Below are 19,784 nucleotides of genomic sequence, written 5' to 3' on the forward strand. Positions count from 1 at the left end.
CAAGAGTTGGTTATTAAACACCTTCTAGTATTCTGTTGGTGAATGATTTGTACACTGTAAGAAAATAATGATCTGGTTCTCTGGAAGATTAGGAAAAAGGCTATGGGAGCTTTGAATCCCAGAAACAGTCTCAGATCCAGTGGGGGCAGACAGATGAAGAAGATAACCTTTGTAACACAATTTAGAAATGGATGTCAAGTGATAAAGAGTTAGCTAAATGTGGATGCGAACTGTTATTTTCCATATCCACCGTAGATCTTATATGGGAGTGGAAAAGAGTTCGTTTATAAACATTATGTTTCCTTGTTTTATTCTTTTGGCAAATATATGACTTGCTCTCAAAAAGCTTTTGTAGCAATGGGAAAGTAGACATATGGGTAGATGGATGCTTTGGTCCTCTTGATAACCATTTCAATAAATCATCATTTGATTCTGTTCCTAAAAAGGATGGTAATAGTCTTTGGTCCTGCTGCCTTTAAAATTAGTCTTTTGATATCCTCAGAACGGTTTCTCCCTCTGCTATGTGTATACTTAGTCCTCCAAAATATGAACAGACCATTAAAAAAAATTCAATGATTACTTGGGGGAGGGGAATAATTCTGTTGAACTCTTGTTGAATTCTGTTGAATAATTCTGATGAACATATACTACTTGGGTGGGTGGGGGTGGAGTATATGTTCTTCAGAATTATTCAATAGAATTCTGTTATGATGGATGTTCCAAAAAGTATCCAAATAGGGAAGATGGGGCCTTCATTAATTGATGCTAACTTACGACAAGGTTCATTTTTCATTAGTTAAGCAAAGAATTTTTCCCAATTTGTTAAGAAGTAAAGATTCATAAGGTCATGGACTTAGAGCTGGAGGGGACTTTCTGAGGACATCAATCTCAATTCCAGTAGTGAGTGGATTATTCTCTAATTCAACTCTTTGTGAGAAAAGTGAGGGGCACAAAGCTAGTGAGTATCTGAAGTAGGATTGAAATCCAGCCCTTCCTGACTCCAAGTGGAGTACAGCATTCAATATGATAGGTGAGAGTGATTAATGGGATTTAGAAGTTTTGTTCTGACTGAGATTATAACTCTAGAGCTGGAAGGGACCTTTTATCTCCCATCTCATTTCCTCATTTTAAAAAAGCCCCAAAAGGGAAAGAGACATTCCTCAGGTCATTTAGCCAGCAAGAAATGAGGTAGGATTTGAACTCCCAACCTTGAGGATCTACTTCTAATTCACCTGCAATGCTTTCCCTGGCCTAAGCCAAAGCTAACAGGGTGAACATCAGTGAACTGCAATGTTGCTAAAAAGGAGGCACCTTGATCTGGGGAATGGAGTGAGCACTGCATTGATTTCTGTCCTTCATTTTCCTTGCTAGTTTTAATGTTTCAACTTTGACAGCAGAGCCTACATGAGTAAAGAGGAAAATGGGTGTTTCTTATAAATGATCCTTTGGCTTCTAGTCTAAAGATCCTCTTTGCTCTTTTTGGATCCTTCCTTATTGAGAAGTCCTCAAAGATGCAACTTCCTTAGCTGGAGAGGGGTTTACAGCAGACATTTATTTGTACATAAATCTATGCTCCTGTTGATTCCATTTCAGACCATAAATTAGGAAAGGAAGACATTTTAAAGTTTAAACAGGCATGTCATAATACACACACACACACACACACACACACACACACACACATCATTTTTAAGGTGGAAAATTTAAATTCATTACTGTATGGATTATTTAGACCAAGGATTCTTACCTTCTGTGTTGTGGACCCTTTTGACAATCTGGTAGAGTTTATGAAACCCTTCTAATGCATTTTTTGTCATCATCATCATCATCATCATCATCATCATCACCATCATCACCACCATCATCATCATCACCATCATCATCATCATCATCATCATTACTGTTATGTTCAGTCATTCAGTTGTGTCTCACTCTTCATCACCTTATGAACCATACTGTCATTGGGGCTTTCATGGCAAAGATATTGGTATGATTTACCAATTTTCTTCTCTAGTGGATTAAGGCAAATACTTGTCCAGGGTCACACAGTTACCAAGGGTCTGAAGTCAAATATGTCCTTCCTGACTCCAAACCTAGTAGTCTGTCCACTGAATCACTCAGCTGCCGCCTCTTGTTAATATAGTTGTTATCATCAGAATTATTATTAATATCTAGTTTTCAAGATTACTTTTAAGTTTGTAAAGCACTTTACAAATTTAATTCATTTCATCCTCACAACAATCTTAGGAGGTAGGTATTAGTATTATATCCATTTTACAGAGGAGAAAACCGAAGCAGAAGCAAGATAAGATACAGCTAGTGAGATTTGAAATTAAATCTTCCTGACTCCAGGTCCACCATTTTATGTATCATATCTCACAGTTTAAAATAAAATATGGGATTCAAAGGAAACTAAATTAAAATACTTTCACATATAACATATGTAAATATGTACCAACCATATATACACAATACATGTGTATTTGTATTATATATAAAATACAAATACAATTATATGTACAACACACACACACATAAAGTTCGTGGACTTCAGGTTAAGAATCAATAATTAGGCAAATTTAGCTTTTAGAGTTTAGAGGAATTGATACTTGCCCTTCCTAAAATTCTTTGAGGAAAAGCCCCAACCCATTAGTCATTTAAATCTTAAGTTTTCAGTAAAAGTCCTTTTGAGCTTAAAAATATTTGATTATGTAAGGATGAAGTAGCACAGTTATAGAAGGATTGAAATTCTTCTTAAGTCTTGTCTCTTGCAAGTCTGAGAGGTATTCCCTTTAAAACATGAGGGAAAATGAAAGGAAGGTGTCTGGGATCTGCTACAGGGAAGGATATTGTAGGAAATGAATGTATACCGATTCATTTTAAAGCTTTGATATTTTGATTAAAGCATTTTGTTAAGCAAAAGTATCAAAGTACTGTGTTTAAATAAAAACACAAATTCCGATCAGTCTGAACAATTGAAATAAGGAAATACAAAGATTAATGATGACAAGATTACTCACTACTGGGAATTATTGGTGCTCTGATTCCTTTGGTATTTTTGACAGAGTCCTTTCTTAGGATAATAATAAAGGATTCTCAGGGATATTCTAAAGTCTTTCAGGACTGGTTATTCAGTGCAGCAGTGCAATGGTATTGGGGAAAAGATAATGGAGGAAATCAAAGGGACTTAATAAAGGAGATGGAGGAAATGATTTTAGAGAAATGGATGAGTGTGGAAGATTTGTATATAAGAGAACATAATTTAAAAAATATACAATGTAGTGTTTCAAAAGAATTGAATATCTATCAAGTAGCTTCTTAATACATGAAAAGAAGGAACTTCAGGCTGAGAATAGATAGATAATAAAGAAGAAGCAAAGCTAATAATAATAATAATAACATAGGGTTCCTTTAGTGGCTACAGAAAAATTAACATTTCCTCAACTAAAAAAAAGCAAGATTGATGTTCTTAGAGAAAATGACATTTTTTTTCAAATGACAAATAATTTTGAAAAAAAAAAAAACAACATAATTTCACAGAGCAGCAATAAAATTGTTCCAATGGATTTGTTTAATGAAGCAAAAAAAGTGATTTACCTTTGAATGGAGCCTATGGAATGACTAAAATCAGATAACGGAATCAAATGTCCTTCCATGGGTAATAAGCATATGAATCCAATCAACATGAGGTTCACAGTGAAATACTGAACAACTTATTAAATCATGTAGATTTGTTTATAGACATGGAGAAATTTCTGATGGCATAACTTGGGTGCTAAATAGGTGTAAGAAGTTAAGAAGGGATGTCTTTAAAAACACTTAGTGCTATTAATCAATAAAGTATATAAGAAAACAGTGAGAACATGACATTAAGAAAAGATGTAAAATAATTAATATCTAGTGATCTATTGTTGAACTAGACAAACTTTTCGCCTATCATTTGCCCAGTACAACATTGATCTATAAAATTTGAGATTGATGATTTTAATAGATGCATCCCTCCAGAATACTCAGCCTCTTAGCTAAATGGAAAACAAACTTCTCATCTCAGCTTAGTAGAAGAGATCCAAATCATATGGGAGAAAGATGAGATGCATATCATCTGTTATGTGATATGATTCTGGTATTGTAGCAAAGATGGGAGTGAATCTACATACCTATAGAAAATATACATACATCTCAATATTTTTATTCAACTATAAAAAGCAGTTATTTTGCTCATCTGAACAATATCCCATGGAACACTAAGCATAAAAGAATAGAATCATAATAATATATCTTACGACTTGCTATATGAAGTCCATCAAAAGATAAGATCAAGATAAATAGCAGTAACAATGACACAAATGTTTCTATTGAGACATTTTCAATAGCATTTTAATTTTGGCAAAGTACTGTATACCTATTCTCATTAAATCCTCACAATAATCTTGCATGACAGCTACTACATGTTATTTTATCAGTGGGTGTTAGATTAGACTCATCATTTCATTTTTCCATGGAATTCCCAGATGAGGGATTTCTACCAATGCCATTTGACCTTTATCTGTAAGAAAATCTCTTAGAAATCCACATAGAACAGTGGTATCCAAACTCAACTAGAAACCGATACCTGCTGGTGCATATTACCTTAGAAAACCATTAGCATTATATATATTGTATTTTTATTTGTCTTGTTAAATATTTTCCAGCTGCAAGTTTGGCACCTCTGGAGTAGAACACTGGGAAATTAATGGATTGCCTTGAGTTATAAATCCTCCAGTTTCATTAGTGGCCCACAGAAGTCACTACTTTATGTGTAATATTAGTACCAAATTATCTTAAAATATAAACTGTTATAAAGGAAGGAAAATGTCTTTCCATGCATAGAGCTTCCTATGGTGCTCAGTTCACTAAAAGAAGGAAATAGGAACAAATAGAAAATGACCAAAACTAGAATAAATAAGGAAGAAGTGTCTGGAATTGCATTTTATTATAATAAAGGGCAAAATGTATAGGATTTTCCCACTGCCTCAATTACTCAAGAAAGTGGATCTTTTTGTAAACAAGATAAATTCTTTTAGGCAAAATTTTAGTTGTTAGAAAGAGACTCAGGACCTTGGAAAGTTGTCTGGATGGTAATCAGAAAGGGAATTTAGGAAATAGGGATTATGGTCTAGTGCTTTCTCCCCATGAGTTTATTACAGAAACCATTAGACTGCAATTGTGAAAGTTTGGTATTGAGCATAACCCAGGAGAAAGAAAGAGAAAAAGAAAAGCAGAGAATAAAAGACATGTGGTAGGTATATAAGGCTACAGGTTTGTTGCCCATGAGGATTTGTATGTGAATGCTGACAGAAAAGAGATCATTGGCAGGTGTGTAATTGACAAGGTAGGCTAGACTCATAGCAAGTCAGATGGGAAATAGAGGCACACATGTCCCAAATCCAACTCTGGCACTGGAGACCTGCCCAGGAAAGAAAGTTGCCAGTGACTGGTGCAGAGGGTTCCTAGAAAGAAGCAGTAAGTGTTGTCCAGAATTGGAGGTCACCAATGGATTATATTCTGCTCACATGGAAGGAATGTTCACCATTTAGTGGAGAATCCATCTGAGAGAAAAACCATATCTATGTGATCTTTTTGTTATACTGTGATAAGTAGAGAATAATAAATTAAGAGATCATAATTCATTTTAAAAACATACAATGTAGTATTTCAGAGGAATCAAATGTCTACCAAGCAGATTCTTAATACATAAAGAGAAAGAACTTCAGACTGAGAATAGATATACAATAAAGGAGAGGCAAATCTAATACTAATAACAGCAATAACAGCATTCCTTTAGTGGCTACAGGAAAATTGACATTTCCTTTCCCTTGTAATTAAGTGTTAATGTGAGAGGAAAATGTGAAGTGAGAGGAGGAAGTATAACCAGGATACTTTTTTTTTCCCTTGAAATCTATCTGGCCACTGGATCCAGATGACTTCAGAGGAGAGAATGAGATGGTGACTTTGCCCAGGGCTCCCTCACTTAAATCCAATTCATTTGCAAATCACATTCCAGCTGTCACTTCTTTGAGAACAAAGGACTAAATAACTTTGGATTCGGAAATCTCTAATAAGCTCATAGTTTCTCTTAATTTTTCCTTGAAAACACTTAGATATTCTCTAACAAAAGTAAAAACTCGAAACTATAAAATATGTCTCCAGAATGTGGAGAAGCAATATGGAATAATAGATAAGAGTTAGCTTCTTATCTAGAAAATCCCTAACATATATTGGTCAAGTGACTGACCAGGTCTCTTAGCTTCTTAGAGCCCTAGGCAATTCTCCAAAATTTCACTTTTAGAGAGAAGAGTTGCATAGAAGGTATTGACCTGCAATGGTGAAGAAAATTCCTTCATATGAGAGTTCTCTAGTCCAGTAAGATCAAAGGACCAATAACTTACCCATCAAAGTGGAATATAACTTTGAGTGTGGAAAAAACAATATCTACAAACTGGAAGATATTCAGGTATTTGTGACAAAAAAGACCAGAGCTCGATGGAAAATTCAACATAAAAAAATCCAGAAAAATTACAAGGAAAACACTAAAACAATTATAAGGGACTCAGTAAGGTCAAATGGTTTACTTCTTATATAAGAAAATGTTATCAGTATTCTTGAGACTGTCAAGATTATTAGCATAATGTGAAGAAAAAGTTGAGGCTTAGTTGTACATGATAAGATAATTCTAAAAATCTAAATCAGGCAGGAAATGATAAAAGGGAATAATTATCTCATAAAATGGGGCATGAAAAGAAGAACTGATACAGAAGAAACATGTGGGGATGGAGAGTTGGTAGTGTCTTAATTACACCAGATTTGGGTCAGAGGAAACATGTACATCTAAAAGGATATAAAGGTCCTTTAAACTTATAAAGATTAGGGGACAATACAAGGAAGGCAAATTTAGTAGTTGTGTAGATGAACATTTAGGAGGGTGGCAAAGAATGTAATGGAAAGACTTTTAGAAGAGGTGTTGATTAAGATTTAGGAGGGTGGGGGAGAGGATAAGGGAAAGATTCTTGGAGAGTAGAGTAAGGAATAGGGAGTAAAGGGAGAGGATAAGGTAATAAGGAAAGGATAATAAGAGAGACTGAGAAGAAAAGTAGCAAGCAAAAATAAAATAGAGGGAAATTCACAAACTGTTATTATAACTTAGAATGTAAATGGGGTGAACTCACCCATAAAATGGAAATGGATACCAGAATGGATTACAATGAGAATCCAATATATTGCTCACAAAAATACATGTAATGATGAGAGAGATATACAGAATTAAAATGGAGTAGAATTTATTATGCTTTAGCTGATTCCGAGAAAAAAAGATAGGGGTAGAAATCATAATTTCAGACAAAGTTATGGCTAAATTAGATTTAATTAAAAGAGATAAATAGAGTAGTGCACATTTTGATAAAAGGTACCATAGATAATGAAGCAATATCACTACCAAACTTATATTAACCAAATACAATAACATCTAACTTTTTAAGAGAAAAATTAAATGAATTATATTCAGAGATATTTTATACTATAATACTGGGGGACTTTAATTGCTCCCTCTCATAACTAGATAAATCTAATCAAAAGAAAGAAACAAAGAAGTCAAGGAAGTGAATGAAATTTTAGATAAGCTATGTATAATGGATGTTTGAAAATAATTGAATGGAAAGAATATTCCTGATAAATATAAATATGTATGGAATAATTTTACATATATGTGCCTCTTTGTGTCTAATGGTAGCCAGGGAGAGAAAAGGAAAAAAAAAAAAAGGAGGGAAAGAAATTTACATGACTTTATTATATTTTTAAAAGAAATGGAAAATTATGAAAATATTTGTAATTATTTTTTAAATGTTATGAAAATGTTATGTTTTATTCCATAAATTACATATATATATATATATATAAAGCAATGTGCAATGTGCCTTTTTCTAGGCTTCTCATAGTACTTTCACAAAGCTTGGCAATACAGTAGGAAATTAGATAGATAGACAAACAGATAGATATAGATCATTAAAAGTAGAAATATAAAAAGTGCCTTTCATATCATAATTTAACAAAAATTATATTTAACAAGGGACTATGGAAACATACATTAAAAAACTATTTGGAGATAAAACTACTCCATATTTAAAACAGATTGTTTTTAAGAAATGACTATATCAATAAAGTAGAGAAAGAGCAAGCCAATGAATATGTTGTGCATTTTTTTTAATTAGAAAAAGAACAAAATAACCTCCCCAATTATATCCTACATTTAAAATTCTTAAAATTAATGGTGAGGTTAATAAAATTGCGTATAAAAATCATTGAAAAAATAAAAGTAAGAATTGGTTTTATGAAAACAAATGAAAATAGATAAATCATTTTAAAATTTGATTTCATAAAGAGTACCAAAAATAAATTACTAGCATTAAAAAGAAAAAAGGTTAACATACTACTAGTGAGGATAACATTAAAGCAATTATAAGGAGATATTTTGCTTATTTATGTCAATAAATTTAACAATTTAAATGAAATGGAAGAATTTTTACGAAAATTGATATCTTCTAGAGTAGCAGAAGAGGGAATAAAATATTTAAATTTAACTATTTTAGAAAAAGAAATTTAACAAGACATATATGGAATTCTTTTAAAATAAAAGGGCCAGTACCAAATGGATTTACAAGTGTATCTTATCAGGCATTTAAAAATTAACTGATTCCAATAACAAATAAATTATTTGGAATGATACACCAAGAAGATCCTACCAATCACCTTTTATGAAACAAATATGATGCTCATACCTATACTAGGAAAAGCAAAACCATAAAATTATAGACAAATTTCTTTCATGAATATGGTTACAAAAAGCTTAAATAAAATGCTTGATAAAAGATTACAGCAATATATTACAAAGATTAAATATCACAACCAAGCAGAATTTATAACAGGAATGCAGGGATGATTAAACATAAATAATGTTATTAGAAAAATTGATTAGATAATAATAAACATAATATATATATGATATATATATATATATATATATATAATTATATAAACATATAGAAAAAGCTTTTGGAAAAGTACAGTGCTGGTTTCTGGTTTTTATTTTTATTTTTGGTCATAATTTTTGAAAGTATAGGTATAAATGGATTTTTCCTTAAATTGTTTTTAAAAAAGTATTTATCTAAAAGCATTAGTAATCATTATTTATAGAGGAGATAAGCTAGAAGACTTTCCAGCAAAATCAGGTGTGAAAAGAGAATGCATTCTGTCACCAATATTATTCAGTGTTGTAGTGGAAATCCTAGTAATAGCAATGAGAAGGGCAAACAAATGGAATTGGAATAGGTAATGAGGTAATGAGATTATCTCCTTTGCAGATAATATAATAGAATAATTTGGAAAATTCTAAAGATTCAGTTAAAAATCAATTAAAACAATAATTTTAAAAAGGCACAGATTACAAGTAAATGCACATATATCATCAGCATTTCTAGATGTCACATTAAACTCTGCAAGAAGAGATAATGAGTAAATAAAGATGACTACCATTAGACACAAATAGATACATCTGTATGTCTGTACACATATATATGTGTGTGTGTATGTTTATACATATGCATGTAAAAATATTCTATACATACTTACATTTTTCAATTCTATTCTCTACCAAAAAAACAGGAACTATATGAGTAACATGTTAGAAAACAACAACAACTTTTTATAAACATAAAATCAGATTTAAATATTTGGAGAAATATTAATTGTTCATGGCTAGGCAGGACTAATATAATAAAAATGACAATTTTACCTAAATAGAATTATATATTCAATGCCATTCAAATCAAATTACCAAAAAATATTTTTCTAAACTATAAAAATAAATAATAACAAAATATATTTGCAAGAACTAAAAGTCAAGAATATCAAAGAAACTAATGAAAAGTATAAAGAATGGAGGTTTAGCAATAGCAAATCTTAAGCTATATTATAAAGCTGTAATTGTCAAAACTATCTGTTAGTGGCTAAGAAACAGAAAGGCACATCAAAAAAAAAGAGTAGACATACAATATATAGCAATAAAGAAATATAATAACCTTATATTTGACAAGGGTAAAAATTTAAGTTTTGGTGATAAAATTCATTATTTGGTTAAAAAAAAAACAATTGATGGGAAAACTGGAAGACAATCTGGCAGAAATTGAGCATAGACTAATATCTTACTCCATTTTTCAAGGTAAGATCAAAATGGATACAAGACTTAGATATAAAGAGAGATATTACAAGAAAATTTGGAAAATATTGAATATATATATTTATTGATCAGACTTATGGATAGACAAATAATTTATGAATAATAAGAGAGAGAGAAGAGTGAAGTACAGAATGGACAATTTCAATTATATTAAATTTAAAGGGTTTTATACAAGTGAAACAAATGTAGCTAGGATCAGAAGGAAAGCAGAAAGGGGAGCAAAATTTCATAGATAGATTCTCAGATATAGGTGTCGTGTCTAAAATATATAAAGTACTTTGTCAAATCTATAAGATTATGTGTCATTCCCCATTGAACAGGCAGTTTCCCAACAAAGAAATCCAAACAATTTGCAGGCATGTGAAAAAAAAAATCCCTAAATCATTACTGATTGGAGAAATGCAAGTTAAAAGAACCTTGAAATAATTATTTAACACCTCTCAGATAGACTATAATGACTGAAGGAGAAAGCAAAAAATGTTGGAGGAGATGTAGAAAAATTGATACACTGAATCATTGTTAGTGAAATTGGGAACTGACACAACCATATTTGGAGATCACATAAAAATGCTCTAAATTACTATTGATTAGAAAAATATACATTAAAATAACTCTGAGGTGCTATTCCACACTTATGAGATTGGCTGAGATGATAGGAAAAAGATAATGATGAATGTCATAGGGGAATGGGAAAACTGGGACACTAAAACATTGTTGGTGAAGTTGTAAACTGATCTAACCACTTGGAAGTAATTTGGAACAATGCCCCAAAGGGCTATGAAACTGGGCATATGCTTTAACCCAGCAGTGTCACTACTCGATCTGTATCTCAAAGAAATCCTAAAAAAGGGAAAATGTATAAAATATTTGTAGCAGCCCTTTATGTGGTGGCAAATAATTGGAAAATGAATAGAGGTCCATCAATTGGGGAATGGCTGAGTAAGTTATAGTATATGAAAGTAATGGAATATTATTGTTCTATAAATGATAATGATCAGGATGATTATAGAAAAGCCTGGAAAGATTTACATGAACTGATGCTGAGTGAAGCAAGCAGAACCAGGAAAACTTTGTACACAACAACAAAAAGATTGTGTGAGGATCAATTAGGATAGATTTGATTCTTCTTAGCAGTTCAGTGATCCAAGACAATCCCAATAAACTTTAGATGAAAAACTCTACCATATTCAAAGAGAACTATGGAGACTGAAGGTGGATCAGTGCATACCGTTTTCCATTTTTATCTTTCTTCTGGTTTTTTTTCTCATATTTTTCCTCTTTTGCTCTGATTTTTCTCTTCCAATATGACTCATATGGAAATATGTAAAATGAATATGTGTATAATATAAAAAATTAAAAAGTGTTATAAAAGGAATAGCAAATTGTAGGAAACTGATTTGCAATTTCATATAAAATCAGCTTTTTTTACCCTATTCCATTATGGAAATACTTGTTTTATTTCTTAAATTCAGAATTTAAAAAATAAAATTAAAAAATACATATTGCAAAGTAACAATAACAAAGATCATAGATCCATTCCTAATAATTTTAGCAGAATGGGACATAACTTGGATTATAAGATTTAGAGCAAATTTATAGGCTTATAAATATGCCAAAATAAAACAGGGTCCTGATTAGTGCAGATAAATCCCAGGAAGAATATACTTATTCAAATTCACACTAATCAAAGTTATAATTATGTAAACTATGACAATTTGTTCCAGCCCAATGGAAATATGTAGCACAAATTCAAATAATGTGACATCTTTATGGGATTTCATATGGATAATAATGAGAACCTCACTTCATCAACCTTTCAACACATAAGGAACCTGAGAGACAAGTCTTTCTACCTCCCAATTTTCCAGAACAGGAAAACTTAACCCGAGAGGTAGCACAATGGGAGCCAGACGGAATTTTCAGTCAGAGATTTTGGGTTTGAATTCTGCCTCTGGTATGTATAGTCTGTGTTACCAAAAGCAAATTATCTCTGGGACTCAGTTTCCTCTTCTGAAATATAAGCAGTTTGGCTCCATATCCCCTGAGATCCCTTCCAGCTTCTGATCTAGTTTAACTTTTCTGTTTGTAGATCCTGAGAATTTGGGGTCCCAACATCAAAAAAAGTCATCTTACCCCAAAAAGCAGCTAATCTTTCTCCTTCTAACATTCTTTCCTTTATTGGTTTCAGTTTCCATGGAGATCATTCTCCTTCTCTCTGGAGACAATACTCTATGGAATTAAAAAGACGCCAACCCAACGATATCTAAGAATAGTGGTACCTCAGGTGCATTTTGGAGAGTGGAAAGAAAGCTATATTCGGGTCCATCCTTTGTCACTCATTTGTGACTGGAGCAGCTTACTTTACCCCTCCCTCCTCATAGAAGGGACAGACTATGGTGAATGACCATTAAACATGGATTCCACAAGCTGGACTCAAATCCCCAGACTCTTATTTTTAGACTTGAACTTGGGCTATGGCAGTATCTGGATAATTATTTGTCACAGCTCTGTATCCTATGTTACAACAAGGGGTGAGAGACATTCCTCATTCTCTGGCTTCCTTCAGTGCCAGGTGTAAGACAGAAAGATTGTTAGCTTGTTGGATAGGACTCCTGTGAACACCATGGGAAAGCCTGAACAAGTCTCACCCAGTGAGCCATGAATGGTTTTGAACCAAATCCTTGGAGGGAGGGAAAGCATAGGTGTAAGTATTGGTTAAACACCTACTATGTGTTGGGCACTGCCAGCATTTGTTGAGTGTCTACTATGTGCTGGGCACTGTCAGCATTTGTTTCACACAATCTGGTTTGATATAAATGAGAGAGGTGGAAACTGTGAACAGATCCAGCCATTCTGGAGAGCAATTTGGAACTATGCTCAAACTGTCCATACCCTTTGATCCAGCAGTGTTTCTACTGGGCTTATATCCCAAAGGAGGGAAAGAGACCCACACGTGTAAAGGTGTTTACAGCAGCCCTGTTTGTAGTGGCTACAAACTGGATGAGTGGATGACCAGCAGTTGGGGAATGGCTGAATAAATTGTGGTATATGAATGTCATGGAATATTATTGCTCTGTAAGAAGTGACCAGCAGGAGGATTTCAGAGAGTTCTGGAGAGACTCACAGAAGTGAGTGAAGTGAGCAGGACCAGGAGATCATTGTACATGGCAACAACAAATCTATGATCAGTTCAGATGGACATGATTCTCTTCAACAAATTGATGATTCAGATCAGTTCCAATGATCTTGTGATGAAGAGAACCATCCACACCAAGAGAGAGACTGTGGGAACTGAGTGTGGATCACAACATAGCATTCTCACTCTCTCTGGTGTTGTTCACTTGCATTTTGTTTTCTTACTCATTTATTTTCTTTTTTAAATCTGATTTTTCTTGTGCAGCAAGAGAAGTGTATAAATATGTTCACACATATTGGATTTAACATATATTTTAACATGTATAACATATACTGGATTGCTTGCCATCTAGGGGAAGGGGGTGAGGAGGGGAAAATCTGAAACACAAGACTATGCAGGGGTCAAGGTTGTCAAATTATCTGTGCATGTGTTTTGAAAACAAAAAACTTTAAAAATAAAAATTAAAAAAAAGTTATAAATGAGAGTGTGGGCTTCTGTCCATGTATAAAGTCAAGCGTAAAGAAAGGTTGTATTGGGATTTCCCTTCATTTAACTCAGAAAAAAATCCTTTTTAAAATGAATAACTGAATATTAAATCATTGGATGGGTCCTGTGGGTCAATGGGCGGTTGCTGGAAGAGAAGGCAGATGACTTTTTGCCCTGAGACAGTCATTTACCGCTCTTTACAGCTAAGTTCTGGAACAGGGAGAGTCTAGGAATGCAGCCAGATGTAGATCCTTTCATCTTGCATTTCCTCCTAGCTCGCTAAGGGATGATAAGAGTAACCACAGAACTGACTAACAGGATCCAGAGTCCCTTGAAACCCAATTGCACAACCTCCCCCGCCCCCTCCGCTGCATCCCCTGGATGAGAGCTGTTCACTCGAAACCCACTGTTTCCTCCCAGGCACCTGATAACAAAGAGCTGGACGCTGGACCTCACCAGACAGAGGGGGCTGGCTTTCCTTAGCACCGAAAGGATTTAAAACCATTTTCCTTATAAAGTGAGCTCGTGTTGCGTATGAGCACATGAAAGCATCCTCTTTCAATCCAAAGGCTTTGGTGAGGGAAGACCCCAGGACCGCTGATTTGCATTCTCCTGCCTCTGACAATGGAAGCATTCACCCAGAAACTGCAGGGATTTGACTAAAAGTGAAAACATGGAGCTGCAAAGGGATTGAGAGACCCTCCTATCTTCAAAGGGGAAAAACGAGACCCAGAGTAAATGCCAAGGTGACCAAATACAGAAAGAGGGAAAAGGGGGAAAGCCTGGGGCTGAATTCTGGTCCTTTGGTGCCCAGTTTGTTCTGTACCTGCTGTGTGCCAGAGCTGGGGACACGCCACAAACACCATTTCCTGCATTTGTTGTGTCAGGCACAGGGGAGACACATACAACCAACCTTTATTCTTGAAAATCTCCTATTTGTCCGGAGACACAACATTCATATTCAGGGATGTACACAATAAAGACATAATTAATGTAAAGTTGTTGAAGATGATCCAAGCCAAGTCAGGGTGATAAGGATTTATCCCTATTCCATTAAAATCACGGGATCAAAGTTACCAAGTGGAAAGGCATCTTATAGGACTTACATCTAACCATTTTACAGATGAAGAAATTGAGGATCAGGGAGAAATGATCTGAGGGAGATCATCCTGGTAGTAAGTGGTAGAAAGCCACTGTTGTGCCCATCAGTCTGTATTATCTCACGGGTGGTTTCAGCTTCAAGAAAACTAATTCACGAAAATAGAAGCAGACTGAATTTTGATTATTATTCAGACTTTTAAGTGTATGTTGCCTGTATCCAGTAGATTATCCAGTCTGGTTTACAGAGTATTTTTGTAGCCATCTTGGACATTATTCTCCATATCCATTGGTACAGTAGAGTGGGCTCTGATCCCTATCTAAGAGATGTCCCATTTCCCGTGCCTAGAATTCACTCCCTCATCACCTCTGGATCACAGAATCCATCATTTCCCTCAAAACATCATCCATGAAGGCTTAGCTGAGTTCCCTAAGTGTCCTTCCTCTTAAGCTACTTTATATTTTTCCATATTAATTTTAATATATTTGTTTTTGTCTTCTTTAGGAGAATGATGGCTTCTTGGGAGGAAGAATATGTGTCCCCAGTGCCTGGAACATAGTAGACACTCAATAAATGGAGGATAATCGATTATGTAATTTTGGAGAAGCCAGTTGACTTCTCTGGGTCTAATTTTCTCACAAAAAGAGATGAATAGGTAGAACTGGCTGAGTTCAGTGTCTTTGCTTCTGAAGGAAGGGAAATCTACCTTTATCCAGAGGTTTCTGGGAGAGCTGCACAGTTGACTTTCTCATTCAGTTTTCAAAGCTCTTGTTTAAAGAATTACATTTCTTGAAACTGTGGCATGTGATTACGATGGAATACTATTGTTCTATCAAAAATAATAAGCAGGATGCTCTCAGAAAAGCCTGGAAAAAACTGGAAAAAATGCAAAATGAAATGTGCTATGTATAAAGTAACAACAATATTCTAGGATGAGCAGCTGTGAATGACTTAGCTATTCTCAGCAGTACAATGATCCAAGACAACTCTAAAGGATTTATGATGAAAAATGCTATCCATCTCCAGAGAAAAAAACTTATGGTGTCTGAATATAGATTGAAGCCTAATTTTTAAAATTTTTTGAGGTTTTTTGTCTATGTTTTCTCTCACAATATTACTATGAAATGTCTTGCATAATCACACATGTATAACTTATATTGAATTGCTTTCCTTCTCAGCAAGGGGAGTGGGGAAGAGGAAGGGAATGAATTTGGAAATGAAATTGTTAAAAATGTAGATTAAAGTTGTTCTTACATATAACCGGGGAAAATGAAATATTAAATAAATCTAATAAAATTTTAAAAAGAATTAAAAAAGGAATTTCATTCCATATCATCGTGTTCTTCATAATTTGGTTTTGGTCTCATTTCAGGAAACCCCCAGATGCTTCTGATCCAGGCCAGCCTCTGTTGGAGGATTCTTAGAGGTTCCTAAGAATGTGAATGGTTTAGGGGAATAGGGATTCAGACAGATGTTTTCCTTGAATGTTTTGTGGAGTATGCCATTGTCATGGAAACCAACCCTCTGAATGGAATAAACACACTTCCACTGAGAATTGAAACTCCTGAATAAATAGAAACCCCAAGCTCAGTATGTGCTGGACTGAATTACAGTTTTTTTTTTTTCCTCACAAGCTTTCTGAGAAAGACTCTCCCCAAGAATCCATCCTGAATCTTTCAGGGCATGCCTTCAGATTTTGAAGGGCCTGCAACCCTAATGATATCTCTAACAGCAGGAGAAGCTGTGATGTATTACTCGGTCTGTACCTAGAAACTCATGATACTGCATGTTCTATCATCAACAAAACTGAGCAACATGCTCAGTTACACACAAGGCTATGTAGATCTGGATTCAGAGTCTTGCACTTAGGGTCACATTATCTCTAACAGAAAAGGATGTCTTTCATGTCTTAGAGAGACCTGAGTTCAAATCCCTGAGACCTGCAAGCTGTATTAGCACTGACACTAGTGACAACTGGACTAGCCTTTTGACCATGTCTGTTTGGCTGACATGGAGCCTGGTATAACTCCTATGCACATAGAGGAAGTCTTTTTTTCTTTTTCTGCAAAGTTGCTGTTTCCACCCTTTATTTGTTGTATTCTTTTTGGTGATTCTAGACAGACTCTTCTTTCAGCTCTGAGGAATGAGGCTGGAGAATGCTTTCTTTCTGTTTTCTATTGTTTTTTCTCAATTTCAGATTCTAGAAATAAGCCCTATTATCTGGGAATTCAAGCCATGGTGACCTCAGAGATAGGTTACCGGTGGTGGGGTATAGCCAGGCAGACAAAACTTGAGCCTGAAGTGGAGTTGACCTTGGAACTGGGACTGTGTTCTAAGGGAACCCAGTTAAGTTACAAACCTAATTCCCTTCCCTTCTCCAGAGACTGAGGTGATACAAAAGGGAAGGGAATTGTGTCTCCCATGTGTATGTTTGTGGAAAGTGCTATATTTGTGATTAAAGTAACTATCCCCTTTGTAAAAGCTTCTGTTTAACCTGTTTCATTAACCTGGGCAATCCTACCCTCAAATGTTGTGATTCAAACCCCCAGATTCAGCCCCTGAAACTGAGGAGGACAAATAACCCAGAACAGAAACACCCCACCATTCTCCCAACCTCCCCCCAGACCCATTGATGAAGATGAAATAAAATAGAGAGTAGGGAAGAATCCTTCCCTTCTCACTGCTTCAGTCCATGGAGTTCATTCAATGCACAACTAATAGTAGTCCCCCCAAAAAGCACAGTGAAAAACTGCAATGGCCCCCCTCACCATTTTAAAGCGACCCCCACAGCCGATCAGGGTGGCTCCCCTTACCCAAGTAGCCCCAGGGAGTAGGGTGTCAGAGAGAAATGTGTAACGCCAGTTCAAGAGGCTGTGGTCCTGCTTCCTTTCTCTCTCTAGCTTCTCAGAAAATATTCCTTAATAAGAGCTAATTGTTACGAATGGGTCAAATATCATTGGCGTCTGAGGGAATAGGTCAATTGAGGTAAAGGCAAGATCTTAACTAGGTAGTGATTGAAGCAAAACTTGGATTGGGGTGCGCTTCCCTCAATCCTTCAGAGATATCCCTGGAATCTCAAGAGGGCACTCTAGAGAGCCACCTGCTGAGAACTCAACTCATCTTAGGAGTGAAGAGTTTGAATCAGAAGCTCTTAGGAGTTACACTGGCTAAGGAGGAAGAGAACTGGGCTCAGAGTTCCTTCTATCCATGTGGCCTTGGACACATCGAGCCATTTCTCTAAGTCTCAGCTTCCACTTCTTTCAAATGGGGGATGACAAGGATCACTTGTTGTACCACATGGGGATATTACAATCTATAATCATTTTGGAAAACAACCTCAAAAAATGGGGGGGGGGGAAGGGGAAAAACTCTTTCAACTCCTTTTATAAATGAGACATTATGAGATTCTACTGAACAGTCACTCTCTGTAGCCTTTGGACCATAGATTCAGAGCTGGCTAGAACCTTGGACATGATTGAGTCCAAACTGTTCTTTCTACAGCTGGAGAAACTGAGGACGGGGGAAGTGACTTACCAATGGAGATCGAGCCATGTCTGAGACATGATTGGAAGCCAGATCTTCCTGTTCCCTCATCCCCTGCACTACACTTCTGTCCACATATAAAACTCTGCTGTTTCTATATTTGGAGCACAGTGACTACTTTTCTTATACAGACTCAAGGCTGAATTCGATGTGTATCCTGGGAGCACCAAGAGGCTCACAGCTTTAGTTAGAGTATCCATCTGGCTGTGTATTCCAGGAAGCATCTTCCTTTTTTCCCCCAATAGGATGACTGCAATTGTCATAAAAATAGTAACCCACCACATGCCATTTCTCCTCATTTGGGGACTTTAGCACAATTTGAGAGATTTTATGGAGCGGTAATGGAAAATGACCTTCAGAGCCCAGAGGAGCCGAGTTCAAGTCAGATTCTGATGAATAACGTCTGTGTGACCTTGGACAAGTCTTTTCACCTTTGAGTACTATCAATAACTCTCTAAGACAATAAAAACAGTGAAAAGTAGAGGCCATCCAGTGTTAGTGGTGATTCCCCACCAGAAGATGCCTATAGTGAAGAAATCTGCTCCAAAAATAGTAAACTAAAAATGAACAAATAGAAGTTATAGCGACAAAGGCCGGTGATCAATACAAAAGGAAATATAGAATAAAAGATAAACTAGCAAATGGACAAATCTATTTGTTATAAATACTTCTGATTTAAAAAAAAAATGGCATCCTGAACCTATCAAAAATTGATATGTTTCACTAGGATATTTCCAATAGGTTATTTATAATTTTTCTTCATAAAACTGCTTGTTTACACCCTTTGCCCATTGTCAAATGGGAACCCTGTGACCCCTGCAGTGATAACAGTTATGCTATTTGTCCTTGAACTAGTTTAACAGATCCAAATCCATTCTTGAGTCACTTACTTTTCATATTGGAAAAACAGTTATCTTGAGTTTTGCATTTCTTCTCCAGGAATCAGCTTCTTTCAGTTCCTCTCTCCCCAAAGCAACAAGGAAGACTTGAACCTCTTGTCCTGTTTTCATGGTTCTCCACTTCTCTTCCTGTAAGTAGAAATCACAATAAAGTCAGCAAGGGGGAAAACTCATCTTGAAACAGTGATGAATTCTGAGCCCCAGATCCATATGGTCAGGTTCCTTATTCTTCCTTGTGGAAACTAAATTCAGAGAGAGGAGGAGGAGAAGAAGAAGAAGAAGAAGAAGAAGAAGAAGAAGAAGAAGAAGAAGAGAAGAAGAAGAAGAAGAAGAAGAAGAAGAAGAAGAAGAAGA

At 35.2% G+C, this 19,784-nt stretch overlaps 1 long non-coding RNA gene across 1 annotated transcript in view; it reads right to left on the reverse strand.

The window, feature by feature from the left end:
* LOC127562784 (uncharacterized) overlaps positions 1 to 19,553 on the reverse strand; it is a 38,937-nt gene extending 19,384 nt beyond the window's left edge. The window contains exon 1 of the long non-coding RNA XR_007953816.1: positions 19,422 to 19,553. This is a non-coding gene — a long non-coding RNA (uncharacterized LOC127562784). The remainder of the gene's footprint in view (positions 1 to 19,421) is intronic.
* Positions 19,554 to 19,784: the final 231 nt, after the last annotated feature.

This window comes from Antechinus flavipes, chromosome 4 (assembly GCF_016432865.1).
Source record: "Antechinus flavipes isolate AdamAnt ecotype Samford, QLD, Australia chromosome 4, AdamAnt_v2, whole genome shotgun sequence".
Lineage (NCBI taxonomy): Eukaryota > Metazoa > Chordata > Mammalia > Dasyuromorphia > Dasyuridae > Antechinus > Antechinus flavipes.